The sequence below is a fragment of the Palaemon carinicauda genome, chromosome 37 (genome assembly GCF_036898095.1).
Source record: "Palaemon carinicauda isolate YSFRI2023 chromosome 37, ASM3689809v2, whole genome shotgun sequence".
In the NCBI taxonomy this organism is placed as follows: Eukaryota; Metazoa; Arthropoda; class Malacostraca; order Decapoda; family Palaemonidae; genus Palaemon; species Palaemon carinicauda.
In genome coordinates, this window is record NC_090761.1 from 1,603,374 (window position 1) to 1,618,373 (window position 15,000).

The 15,000-nt window shown below is 43.9% G+C and overlaps 1 protein-coding gene across 3 annotated transcripts in view; it reads right to left on the minus strand.

Annotated features, from left to right (window-relative positions):
- Positions 1 to 15,000, minus strand: part of LOC137629414 (spore coat protein SP96-like) — a 221,774-nt gene that overhangs the window by 164,042 nt on the left and 42,732 nt on the right. The gene's annotated exons all lie outside the window — the stretch shown is intronic.

The window sequence follows — 15,000 nt, forward strand, 5'->3', positions numbered from 1 at the left end:
GACAGACCACAAGTGGCACTCATCCCACTTTCATCTGACTCCAGATTTCGTAATACGTTTGAAAGCCCTTATGCTATAGGACTCTCGTTATACATGTACCACAACTTTCGAAGTCAGAAGGCTGAACATGTGTGGCGCTGGGATTCCATATGATAGAGTCACAACAATATGTGACACCATCGCCCATGCTGTTGCCAAGAATATCAAAGAGTATGGTGTATATGTACCACCAGGTCTTCTGAGCAATAAGAGGATACGGGCTTCACTGGACAATGTCGACAAAAAAGTGGACACCCCAGACGGAAAAGGAAGTTTCCATGGAACGGCAATGGCAGTATATCAGCGATCAGGTCAAGGCGAAACAGTGGTCAAACCTGTGCAGTTCAGTGAGAGTCCAACGTCTGAGTCTCTACATGATGTGCCACCCACCATACTCAACTTGGCTACATGTGACATAGAAGGCAGTCCAAAGCCCAGGACCAGCCCACACTATAGCAGCTACAAGATTGGGGTGTATGACGAGTATTACATGAGATCACAAAGCAGTGACATACAGTGGATGGTGCACGCTTCTTTAATAGACCTGGCGTCCAGGAGCTTGGCTCAAAAGTATCCCCAGGAGACAATGATGAACGAGAAGATCAACCAACAACTGACAGGTTAAACAAGAGACAGTTTGTGCCTGTTTGGTCTGCTTACAACTCTCTCACCCACGTGCCACTAGCTACAGATGCTCCAGCAGTAATTGATCAAGCCTTTGGTCTTCCAATCATCAAAGCTCCTGCTCATGAATGGTCCACTTTAGTTACATCTCTGGAGAACTTGTATAGGTTGAATGAGCTTGTGACTGGCCCAGACAACAAACTGGTGGTAACCATGGATATGGACCTGTATAAATGAGCTCTAAAACTCCCATACCTGGATCCGCAGTACAAGGACAAATGGGTGTTATGCCCTGGCGGGTTCCACACAGTGTTGTGTTCCTTGAGGTGCTTAGTCAGGACAATTGAGGGGAGCGGTATTGATGATGCATGGCAGGAAGCAGACATATACAGCAGTGTTACTGTTGCCCAGATCATCAGTTACAACCACCATAACAGGGCTCTTCAAGCTCACCAAATAACACTCCAAGCTCTCTTTGACCTATGGTTTAGTGCATTCTTGGATGACCACCCGACAGTGTGTGATTCACTACGTTCAGCTGCACAAGAATTGACCGACGCATGCAAGGCCAATTTTGAAGTCCGTACGGCACACCAAACATTTGCAATGAAGCTGGAGTCCATGCACCCTGAAAAGAAGCTTCGTGACTATGATGACGCTCATGACCAAGATCCAATGTACAAGTGGGCGCGTATGTACATGAAACAGGTGATGGTTCTGCTGCAGTTCCAACGCGCTACACGTGAGGGTAACTGGTTTCTCTACTTGTCAGCACTAGAAAAGCTCTGTGTCTACTTCTTCGCATACAATAGATTGGATTATGCGCAGAACATACCCGAATACATAGCTCGAATGCAAGAGATACAAACCACAGATCCAATGATTTGGCAAGAGTTTGTAAATGGTGACTTCACAGTGAATACAAGCAACACTATCCCGTTCACTTCGATATGGAAAGGTGGAGAATAACTGGGGAGCCATTCCACAGTTACACTCGTTCGTGGCTACTTTTGGTACTCGAAACGTAAACAAACGGGCGCCATTGCTAAATGACGTCATGTCTGTCCTCATCCTTCTGCTTGTAGCTACCTTGCATAGACGGATTTCCCCCTTGTGCGATTCTTATCGACTTGCATCTCCATTATGTCGCTACCTTCTGCCTCGCCTTCTTCTGGAAAGTTGAGTACAAGGTCCCAGTATTGTTTAAATAAGCTCTGGCCGTAAAGTAACTTATACTTTTCGTAATATTTCGTGTTTTGTGGCGGAGCTATGCTGCTACCGGACACGCCATTTTATGGCGTCGCTGTTCTCTTGCATGCCTTATTTAGCTAGTCAGAACAGCCCCTTCCGGCCTCTTAACTAATTGATATTGTTAGTTATTTAGTCTTCATAGTTAGGAACTTCATATATCGTGTTTTAACGCTCTAATATCCGGTCATCGCCTGACCCCATACTAGATTGCTAGCTTAGCCCCTAGGCTAGATTGCCTAGCTCTTGTGTTCATGCATGATATATTCCAGTGATCCTAGGTTAAGTTATGAAGATAGTGGCATTATTTATCATACTGTTAACTGTGATGCAAGTGTTTTTCGCCTTCAGGGACCATATAGGGGACCGGTTTGATTGCGTACCTTTCTAACCTAACCTAAATGTAGGAACCCCTATATGCTCCCTTCATCCTCTGCCTACGGGCATTCCCTCTGTGTGGCCATGCTCCCCCTTCTATATAGGGGAATCGTGTCCACAATCAGAGTAATTATCCCCCCTTAGGGTTGCGACCAAGAAAGAGGAACGGCTCTGTCCTTCCTCAGTTGCTTATGGTTAGGTTACTTACCCTTCCAAGCAACTTGCGATGTGTCTTTCAGCCTACCTATTTTGGGATTTAACACTCATTATCTAGGTTAGGCCTTGGGGGGGGGGGGGCGGCTAGTTCTGTACTGTTATAGTTTGAGATGGTACTCTTGCACCGTTCTCATTCTGGTTACCTACCCTAGGCTAGGGAGCGTCCTCCCTTCCTTGGTAGCCGTTCTTGTACAGAGCCTCCCCTATGGAAGACCCCTCTTCTTCTCCCTCCCCACCTATCCCTTGGTGTAGACTAGCCTATACATAGGCTGGGCTATGCACATCTGTCCCTAGTCCTACAACTCTTCCCTCGGGTGGAGTGATAGGGCTATCTTGATCTCTTGTTGAGCAGGCCGCTCTGGTGCATATACCCTTCATAGCGTCCTATGGGGTTAGCCACTGGCAGCGATTTGTCCAACAGGGGTTCCCCCCTCTTGAGTGTACCCTAACCCTCCCTTGGGTTACCCTGGCACCCGGCCGACTGCCGACCCCTGCCATTGGATGCTAGGACCAACTCCTATCATGGGTACACTCCCTCAGGAGGGATGCCAGAGGGGTATGTGATCTTACCCCTCCAATCCCTCCTTATCTGTCTCTCTATCTACCCTCTTGCCGGTCCCTTGCCGCCTCTACTGCCGGCGATACCGCCCTACCTTTGGTGACACACTCATGAGATACCCTCCCCTAAGTCGCCAGCCTTCCGTGTGCCGGAGGGCTGCCGCCTTCCGTCGGCATACAGCCGATGGCCCACTCCTCTATTACCTAGTTTCGGTTGTCCGACCTTCGGGCCGGCCTCCGGCGTGCCGGCATTGATTGCCGGCGGTCTGGGTATTCTATCAAATTCTGACTTAACTTATGAACTGATCACCAAGCGTCAGCCTTCGGCCGCCGGAGCCGCCGCCTCCCGCCGGCATGCCGCCGCTGTGCCGACGGCCGCCATGTTGGTATTATGCTTAGATCCTCAATGTGTCTGCCTTAATGCCTTACACCCTGCTGGAGCGGCCTCCGGCGTGCCGCCGGTCTGCTGGGGCCCTCCGGAAGCACCAAGGGACTTGCACCCCTTCTACTACCTGTCGACTACATGCCGACAGCCCTACACTGCAGCCAGATGGCTTGGCCACTCTGATAGATAGGTATTGTCTTACCATTCTACTAGTGGCTGTGCTGTCTTCTTGCACATTACAAATTTCCAGCATACTCTGTGTGTCTTAGCACTGTTGGTTTCCGGAACCTAGATCTATACGGGGTCTCCTACTACGCCTTTAACCCAGGGATCTGAGTGGTCTCAGTTCCTGATACACCTCGCAGGCAATCTCTGCTAGAACTTAGCTTCTACCCACCACGGTGATCCATGAGGATTTCCGGTTTGTGTCCCTCGGTCACAAATGAAATTGCCTATTGATAAGGTTACGGTAACAGACTGAGCGGGATTCACAAGTATGTGTCTATCTACTTTCCTTTTCCCGCTCCTCTTCTCAAACATTACAATATTCATGAATTATTTAATGTTAAGTGAAAGTTTAACTACTTAAAATTTAACTTTAGAGTAATGTAAGTCATTCTTATGCCTTCCATATACTCATGATCTCTTTCTTTTACAGGAGGAGTATATGAAGTATGACCACAACTTCTACGGGCACAAGGCGTGCCGGACCCACGCCCCCTGCGCCGCCAAGAAAGGCGACCTGAAATATTGGGACCCGCAGCACTGTACAGTCTGCAAGAATCGTCTGGTCGAAGCGTTCGACGATCCTCCTTCAGCGGAGGTAAGGGACAACGCTCGAGAGAAGCTACGCAAGTGGGTGCGTGGCTTCCAGAAGAACGCCACCGGACCGTATCTCGCTACCAAAGATTTGAGGGCCTTGCTATTCCCGAAGGCATCAAAAGACTCAGTGGTCCCTAGTGATCAGATTCCTACCGTCCAGATAGTGGTGGAACCTGATGTGGTCATGGCCCAGTCCATGCATGAGTGCCGTCTAGATTCCGACAACGTGGTACGTATGTCGGAAGTGTCGGAGACTACGGAGAGGAACCTCATGGGCGAGGAGCTCGACTATGAGGAAGATCAGGTGGAATACCCTTATTCGGAGCATGAGGTTGCTCCCGCTTCTACCTCTGCACCAACTCCTACACCGACTGAGAAATCACTACCTTCAACATCCGCTACCCCGGACCCCATCCCATCGGGCACTCAGGAGATCTTCAGGATGCTTGAAGCTCTCATGGATAAGAAACTTCGCGAGACTCATGAGCTTTTCAAGTCCAACCTCAGAAGTTCTAAGCAACCAAAAAGGATTTCGGTTAAGGACCTCCCCGCCTGCTCAGATACTAACCCATGGAGGTATGCCAAGCACATGCCGATCACCACAGGCAATATCTTCATCAGCGAGAAGGTCGGCTCGATCGCGTTGGAAGAAGTGGAGTTCTTCCCAAACTTTGAGGCTTACCCGGACTGTTACGTCCGACTCAGGTCCGAACCGGCCTCTAAAGAAGAGACCGAACCGAAGGAGGTTATTGTGTTCGATCTCTCGAAGGCCCAGGCTATGCTAGCCAACTAGGTGAAAAGTAGGGGCTTCACCAATTCAAAAATGCCGGCGCTTAGTAAAAAGCACCCGACCTTCGTCACACCAGACAATGCGACCTTCCCCTTTCTTGAAAAGGCCTTCACTGCGGTACAGAAAGCAGTGGAAGAAGGGAAACCTTGCCCTGTACAGGAGGCGTGCAGGCCCTTCTCCCTGACTACTCCCCCTGATGATAGGCACTGGAAAGACGTCCAGTCGACATTCATAGTGGGGAAGCTAGAGCCTGACGTTGCTGGTCGTCAGTTTAACGAGGACCTCCCAAAAGTCAACGATCACCTCCTTCGTAGGGAACATGATACGAAGGAAAGGCTTGCCGCATCTATGTCCCTCCAGGTACAGCTTGAAGTCATGGCCGGTGACACTAGGGTCCCTGACTTCTACATGGTCCTTGCCAAAACACATCTGGCAACGGTCGTGAAGGATCTGTACAGCTTCACTAGGGCTCGTAGAGCCTGTCGTGAATTCGTGTTCGCAAGTGCTACAGTGAGTCACGAACCCCGGAGGCTGATTTCCTCCAACATCTGGGGTAAACACCTCTTTCCCTCCTCCCTAGTGAAAGAGATCACTGACAAAGCCGCCATGGAGAACAGGAACCTTCTCCATAAGTGGGGCATGTCGAAGAAAAGGAAATCCTCTCAGGACGACGGCCCTCAACCTAAGAGGAAACCCACGAAGCCAAAACCCCAGCAACGTCAACAGAGACGGCAGTTTCCGGGTTTCGCTACTCCCCAAGTGGCAGCTCAGCCACAACAGACCTTTCAGCTGGTCACCCAACCGGTCCTGTCACAGTCACCGGTCTTCACCCCTGCATTTGAGCAGCAATCCACTACCTTTCGTCCCAAAGGTAGAGGCTAGAGCAGAGGCTCAGGCAGAGATGCGTCTCGCCGTCCCTCCAGAGGCAGAGGAGGAAGGGGAGCTAGCGGCCGAGGTAGCAAACCCTCGGTAAGCCAGAAGCAATGAAGTGCTTCTGGTGGGAGGAAGACTCCGCCAATTCCAGGATCGTTGGACCTTCGATCCCTGGGCACACAGCATCGTCAAGAAGGGACTAGGCTGGAGCTGGACTCAACCACCCCCAACCTTCCAGCAATTCTTCCAACAGTCAAACCCCCTCCTGGAAGAATATGTCCTAGAACTCTTGAACAAGAAGGTGATAAGGAGGGTAAAGTCAACCAGGTTCCAAGGAAGACTGTTTGGCATCCCCAAGAAGGACAAACTCAGAGTCATTCTAGACTTATCCCCACTCAACAAGTTCATCGCGAACAACAAGTTCAAGATGCTAACTCTTCAACAAATACGGACCCTTCTGCCTCAAGGGTCCTACACGGTCTCGATAGACCTGGCGGATGCCTACTGGCACGTTCCAATGATCCATCACGCTTCCTCCTACCTAGGATTTCGACTCCAAAGGAAAAGCTACGCTTTCAGGCCCATGCCCTTCGGGCTCAACGTGGCCCCACGGATCTTCACCAAGCTGGCAGACGCCATCGTTCAACAGCTCCGCCTCCGCGGCGTCCAGGTGATGGCCTACCTAGACGACTGGCTGGTCTGGGCGACATCGCCCGAAGATTGTGTACGATCCTGCAACAAAGTCACCCAGTTCCTAGAACACCTGGGATTCAAGATAAACACCAAGAAATCTCGCCTCTCTCCAGCTCAGAAGGTCCAATGGTTAGGAATCCATTGGGATCTTCAGTCACACTGCCTTTCCATCCCACAGAAGAAAAGGAAGGAAATAGCAGAGTCTGTAAAAAAACTGCTGAAATCCAAAAGGATTTCAAGACGACAGCAGGAATAAGTTCTAGGCTCTCTACAGTTCGCCTCTGTGACAAACCCAGTGCTTCGTGCACAGCTAAAGGATGCCGCGGGAGTCTGGAGACGTTCTGCATCCATCGCTCGAAGAGACCTCAAGAGACGGCTCCCAAACAGACTTCGGTTACTCTTAAAGCCGTGGTCGGAAGCAAAGGCCCTGAAAAGGTCCATTCCTCTTCAACACCCACCTCCATCACTCAACATCCACACGGACGCTTCGCTGGAGGGTTGGGGAGGTCACTCCCACCAACAACAGGCTCAAGTTACATGGTCTCCCCTATTCAAGATGTTTCACATCAACATCTTGGAGGCCATGGCAGTCCTTCTCACTCTGAAGAAACTCTCCCCGCCTCCCTCGATCCACATCCGTCAGGCTCTGGACAACTCAGTGGTAGTCAGATGTCTCAATCGTCAGGGCTCGAGATCGCCCCAGATAAATCAGGTGCTTCTTCCAATCTTCCTTCTGGCAGAAAAGAAGAAATGGCACCTGTCTGCAGTTCACCTACAAGGATTTCGCAACGTGATGGCGGACGCTCTATCACGGACAAGCCCGATAGAGTCGGAATGGTCTCTAGACGCAAGATCATTCTCCTTCATCTCTCGCCAAGTCCCGGAACTTCAGATCGATCTCTTCGCAACAATCAACTTCCTCGTTATGTGGCCCCGTACGAGGACCCAAAGGCAGAAGCAGTGGACGCCATGTCACTGGATTGGAACAGATGGTCCAGGATATACCTGTTCCCTCCCACCAACCTTCTGCTGAAAGTCCTCTCCAAACTGAGAACCTTCAAAGGGACAGCGGCCCTAGTGGCTCCCAAGTGGCCCCGGAGCAATTGGTACCCCCTGGTCCTGGAGCTGCAGCCCAAGCTGATCCCCCTCCCGGGCCCAGTTCTCTCTCAGCAAGTACAGAAGTCGACTGTATTCGCTTCATCACTGAAAGTCGGGGACCTTCATCTCATGATTTTCTCTCCCTAGCTGCAAAGAAAAGGTTTGGGATCTCGAAGAAAAGTCTAGACTTCCTCGAGGAATACAAGACCGAATCCACACGACAGCAATATGAATCATCCTGGAGAAAGTGGGTCTCGTTCGTCAAAGCAAAAAACCCTACGGAAATCACCATTGATTTCTGCATGTCCTTCTTCATTCACCTTCATGGACAAGGCTTAGCAGCCAACACGATTTCTACCTGCAAATCGGCTTTGACTAGACCACTACTGTACGCCTTCCAGATTGATCTGTCCAGCGATATCTTCAATAAACTACCAAAGGCATGCGCTCGACTACGCCCAGCACCTCCGCCAAAACCTATCTCCTGGTCCCTGGACAAGGTGCTCCATTTTGCCTCCAACTTGGACAACGATTCGTGCCCACTCAAGGATCTGACTCAAAAAGTTATATTCCTTTTTGCTCTCGCCTCAGGAGCCCAAGTCAGCGAAATAGTGGCATTATCAAGAGACGAGGGTCATATCCTGTTTACAGACTCAGGAGAACTTACCCTCTTCCCTGATCCGACGTTTCTCGCGAAAAACGAATTACCCACCAAGAGATGGGGCCCCTGGAGAATCTGCCCCCTGAAGGAAGATGTCTCTCTATGTCCAGTAGAGAGTCTCAAGGTCTATCTTCGAAGAACTTCAGACTTTGGTGGAGGCCAACTCTTCAAAGGAAAAACATCGGGTAGCGACCTGTCACTGAAACAACTAAGAGCGAAAATCACCTACTTCATTCGCAGAGCGGATCCTGACAGTACACCCGCAGGTCACGATCCTAGAAAAGTCGCATCTTCTCTGAATTTCTTCCAGAGTATGGATTTCGAAAGCCTTAAGAGCTTCACAGGATGGAAATCTTCGCACGTTTTCTTCAAGCACTACGCGAAGCAAGTGCATGAAGTCAAACATTTCGTGGTAGCCGCAGGTAGTGTTATGAAACCTGCAGTTTAACTCTGCATAGAACAGCGAGTTACTTGGGACTTTAACTCTACGGGTGCCTGTGTTGACCCTCGTGTGATACATAGGGATTTCATGGACACTTGGTGTTCTCATAGACTGTTCTTTACAAGGTGAAATGTCATAGACTTCACATGAGTGCCACATGCCTAGGACATGATGTGTTTTTATTTGATAAAGACTGACGTTCCTCTGGAACTTGTGCTTTCTAATAATTTGAAATTTCTTTCAGATTCAAGATTGAAGTCTTCTAATTTCTATGTACATTATTTACTATTGTAAATTAACTTTACATCCCTTATTGAATTTATTACTACTATAACCTGCAATTGTGAAATAAAAGTCTATTTTATTACTTGTGCGTCTCTCTTCGCTCCTATTTACACTATGAAATACATGAATGTCATAGTTTCATTTACCCCTTTCTTTCGAAATGAGAAGAATAATATGTTTTGTCTATATTATATACTCACTTATGCTGTGTAATATTCCTAATTGAATACTTACTTATGCCATACCTTTGAGACCAGACTGTTCTCTAACCATGGAATATAGTGACTAACCATCACTTATCTACTGTTGAGAATGTTCCTACACGAACATTAACCATTCTGTCTTGTCTCCGAGTCCTTCACGAACACTCCGCAGGGTGAGTAGCCCTTCGATGACCACTTTGAATTTTGGTATAACCCGTTGGGACTTCTCTCCCAGGGGGGGACAGGAAGCCATATCCCCACGGACCCTCTACTGAGGTCACAGTGCATACCTCTATTCAAAGCCCTTGGCACTTACTCTAATAAGGGGAAATTTTCCACGATACATTGATTCTCTGGTACTCTTCCATCAGGACGTCATGACTTGAGCCCAAAAAACGGATTTTGAGCGAAGCGAAAAATCTAGTTTTGGGTGAGATAGCCATGACGTCCTTATGGACCCTCCCTGCTATTCTAGTCCAGCCTTTCAGGGCCCGCCCTGTCCTGCTGTATCATGGAGATTAGCAAGGAGCTGGCATCAGGATGAGGACGGACGTGACGTCATTTAGCAATGGCGCCCGTTTGTTTACGTTTCGAGTACCAAAAGTAGCCATGGACGAGTGTATCTGTGGAACGGCTCCCCAGTTATTCTCCACCTTTCCATATCGAAGTGTTAACTCTGTATGGGGTGCAGATAGCTATGTGGCGTGTTAATACATGCGTCCCCTGTTGATATACGATGTCTTAAAGGGAAACCTTTAGGATACTCGCACCAGAAGTAAGAATTCTGTGATAACCTGTAGTTTAATTCTCTGGGAATATCCTTGTAGTTAATATACCCAAGGAAGCTACCAAAAGGAACCTTCCATCAGGACGTCATGGCTATCTCACCCAAAAATAGATTTTTCGCTTCGCTCAAAATCCGTTTATTGAATAATCTCATGGTGGTTTCTGGAATGGATTAGTCTGTTTTTTAACGGTTGGGTTAATTATTAAATGATAGAAATGGCTGCATTGCATGTTTATTACTACAGTTTAGCATGTTTATGAAAGAAAAGGTGTCTTTTCATAAGACTTGGAACAGATTAGGCTATTTACATGTAAAACGCGACTCAGGATACGAAAAAATCAGGATACGAAAAAATCAGGATACGAAACCGTATCCTGAACGGATTACTTTCGTATCCTGAGGCATCATTGTATATATATATATATATATATATATATATATATATATATATATATATATATATATATATATATATATATATATATATATATATATATATATATATATATATATATATATATATCTATTTATATATATATATATATATATATATATATATATATATATATGTGTGTATGATAATTTTTTTTGCACATTTAAACGTGTTTCTTTCATATCTCAAATAAGCCATATATATTAATACATTAAAGTCTGGATTCTCTTAACGACCTCGGGATCAGAGCCCCAGGCGGAACCGCCCAAAGACTATGATATCGGACCGGCGGGGATTTGAACCCTCGTCCAGGATATCTGTATATATATATATATATATATATATATATATATATATATATATATATATATATATATACATATACATATATATATATATATATATATATATATATATATATATATATATACTGTATATATATATATAAATATATACATAAATATATATATATATATATATATATATATATATATATATATACATATATATATATATATATATATATATATATATATATAAATATATATATATATATATATATATATATATATATATATATATATATATATGTGTGTGTGTGTGTGTATGTGTGTGTTAAGCCTGGGTTTTAAAAATTAAGAAAATAGTATCCCGTTGTCTCACGTTTTGATTGTTAGATAAATTTAAGATTTGCATTTATAGAAAGCATATTTATTATGGCTGCTGTTTCTTTTCTTCTTTTTTTTCTTTTTTGAGACACGTTGCAATGGATAAAATACTGTTTACCATATAATTGTTTTTAAGAGGTCATACCACTTTTGAAAAATAAATAGATATAAGAGTAGTGTTTAAATATAATTGTACTTTAAAAAAAATATTGATTAAGAAGTTATAGAAATCAAAATAATATGGGATATGATAGTTCTTGTTCAGATCATATCTTGTTCTGTTGACCAAACATCCAGATGCTTTTTCTGTCAGAATTAAACAGCACAAGATAGACGTCTCCTGGAGATCTTTCAATAATATTTTGGCCTCCCACTAGCTAGGATTTACTCATAAACCAACTGGTCAGAGACCAGTATAACAATCCATGTTGATGACTATACTCTAAGAAATATAGTTCAGTTCTTTTTAATAGCCTGTACCGAAGGTCACAATTTAAAACAAAGCTAATCTGTTTCCCGTTAATCTGGTCTTGTCCTCTTCTGTAATGTCTGACTTATCTGGAATTATCTAGAAACTAACAGCTTCGAGATCCCGTTCTCCTGTATAAATACGATATGCTGGTATATTCATTCTCATTGAGAGTCAGTCGATAGTACTGATAGGACGAAAGAACTAACCCCTTTTCCTATTTTTTTCCATGGATATAATACATATTCAATTCTCATCACGTGTGAGCTGTCATGATTTCTAAAGAAACGCATATTTACACACACACACTCATATATATATATATATATATATATATATATATATATATATATATATATATATATATATATATATATATATATAGTTTTCTGTTCATCATCTACTTCGCGCTTCATACTCCTCAGCCATGTAGGCCTAGGTCTTCCAACTCTTCCAGTGCCTTGTGGAGCCAAGCTGAACGTTTGGTGAACTAATCTTTATCAGGGATTGCGAAGAGTATGCCCAAACCATCTCCATCCACCCCTCATCATGATCTCATCCACATATGACGCTCGAGTAATCTCTCTTATAGTTTCATTTCTAATTCTGTCCTGACATTTAACTCCCAATATCCTTCTGAGGGCTTTATTCTCAAAACTACTAAATATATGGGAGATTGTTTCATTGTTATGTCATTACTTCTGTCCAAACAGTAACACTGGTCTCACTAAACTGATACATAGTCTGATTTTTATATGTAATTTCCAGCGATTTGATTTCAAAATTTTACTTAACCAGTCATTGACTGATTTCCATTTTTCAACCTTTCAGTAAACTCTAATTCTAAAGATCCTGTATTGGAGATCATAGTTCCTAAATACTTAAATGATTCTCCCTGATTAATCCTTTCTCCTTTCAATGACATTTCATCTTTCATTGTATACTCCATTTTCAATATCTCTCAATTTCTTCTTTTTATCTTCAGCCCAATCTCCTGTGACATTTCATGCATTCTGGTAAGAAAGCATTTTAAATCCTGTGGTGTTCTGCTAACAAGGATCGCATCATCAGCATACTCTAGGTCTGCTCAATTCCCATCACCAATTCAGTCCAATCCTTCTCCACCATCTCCGACTGTTCTGCGCATTACAAAATCCATGAAGATGATAAACAACATGGCTGACAACACGTTCCCTTGGGTATCACCATGTTAGGAAGAATCACCAGCTAGGCAGTATCACAGTGCTAGGTGGTATCACCATGCTAGGTGGTATCACCGGGCTAGGCTGTGTCACTGTGCTAGACGGTATGTCTTAGCAATCCCTGTTTGCCGACGGTTATACTCGTATAAACGGATGAGCAACTTGGTGGAGTAATGAGACCTCTGGGTGTAGAAGAAATGGCCCCATAATTCTCTATGAGGTCACTGGCTACATGGTGATGGATTGGGTTTAAGTCGATGGACAAACAATCTCTTCCGGCTTTCACTCCTGATGCCTGGTAGTTGATCTTAATATAATCAGAATGGACCAGCAGGGTCAGTTGCCTTAGTTAGATAGATACTGCGCATCACGAGGAACTGGCTATCCCTTGATGAATCTAGCCAATTAATCCTCTATGGAGTTTGTCAGTTATGGATAGAAAAAATTAAAGAGTGGCCTCCAGTCCCAAACGTAGCGGGGTGCTAAGAATCTCCCGGTTTATAAATACTAGAGAAAATTTGAAAATAAGTCACTGGAATGTTAGAACCATGAATCAGATTGGAAAGTTACAGCAAGTGGAAAGTGAATTTATGAAATATAGATGGGATATCTTGGCACTAATTGAAACTCGTTGTAAAGGGATTGGTAAGGAAACTATAGACCAAGGCAGTATATATATATATATATATATATATATATATATATATATATATATATATATATATATATATATATACATATATATATATATATATATATATATATATATATATATATATATACTCACTCAGGAAGATCAGATGGAGCTGAAAGAGAATTGGTAGGAATGATGGCGACACCAAGAGCAGAAAAGGCATTCATCGAGAGGAGAGCTGTAAATATTAGATTGTTACAAGCAAAGCTCAAAGCAAAGCAGTGCAATATGAGTATTATAGTTGGCTATACCCCAACAAATAATACCCCTGAAGAAAGGAAAGTTGATTGCTATGAAGAACTGCAGAATGTAATAGATGAGATCCCAGAGAGAGATATCAAAATTGTGATTGGCGCTTTATATGCTAAGGTTGGGAGGAATAATCAAGAGAAAGAGAATGTGATGGGTGTTGAAGGTCTTGGCGAGGTTGCAAATGAGAATGGAGCACATTTCATAGGTATCTGCTCACCAAAATATCTGGTCATCGAATGTATATACTCTTTTTCAACACAAGAACATCGACAAATATACGTGGACTTCACCATGCAGCAATCAAAAAAAAAAAAAAAAAAGTCAAACTGTCATTTATAGAGAGAGAAGGACTCTAAGAAATGTAAGAAGTTATAGAGGTGCAGATATTGGTAGTAATCACCAGGACTTCATTGTCACACTTACATAAAAAATGAAAGCACCCAACAGGAAGGTAGATAGAATACCTAGGTTAGATAATACTAAGCTTTTAGAAGAAGCACACAGAGAAACATTTGCAATTGAATGTAAGTATCGATTTGCAGTTTTAAAGACTCTAAGAGACGAAAAACAGACAATTAATGAAGAATAGTGTGATATTAAGAACCTATATCAGTCAGTTGGTAGTGAAGTCCTGGGACACGCAGTTACAAGGAGAAAGCCGAAGAAATCAAATGATACTTGAGATACTATGAAAAGGAGACAACAACAGAAATTGATTGTTGAAAGATTGCAAGCTAAGTAATCAAGTATTGATAATGAGGTGAAAAGAAAAACCAGGGATGACTGGAGGCAATATTTAGACAGTAAAGAAGATTAGGCTGACAAAGCTATGAATTCAGGAAGTGACTGAGGAGTAAGAACTGCTCATAGAATTATTAATGAAAACTTACCGAGGCAAGGAAGGACAAGCACGTGTCCATCAAAAAGAGAGATGGGTCTGTTATAACAAAAGAAGATAAAGAAATACCACGTTATATGGAACAATTTAGTGAAGTAGGGAATATGAGAAATGAAGGGGATAATTTGATCGAAATACCTGAAGCTGATGAAGGCCTCGATGTGCACATGAAGGAATTCAGTTTGTTTGAAGTCGAGGCTATCCTAAAAACAGTAAAGATGACCTTGGATACGATGGACTAACTGCAGAGATGATACTAGCCGAAAATGAAGTGACTCCAAG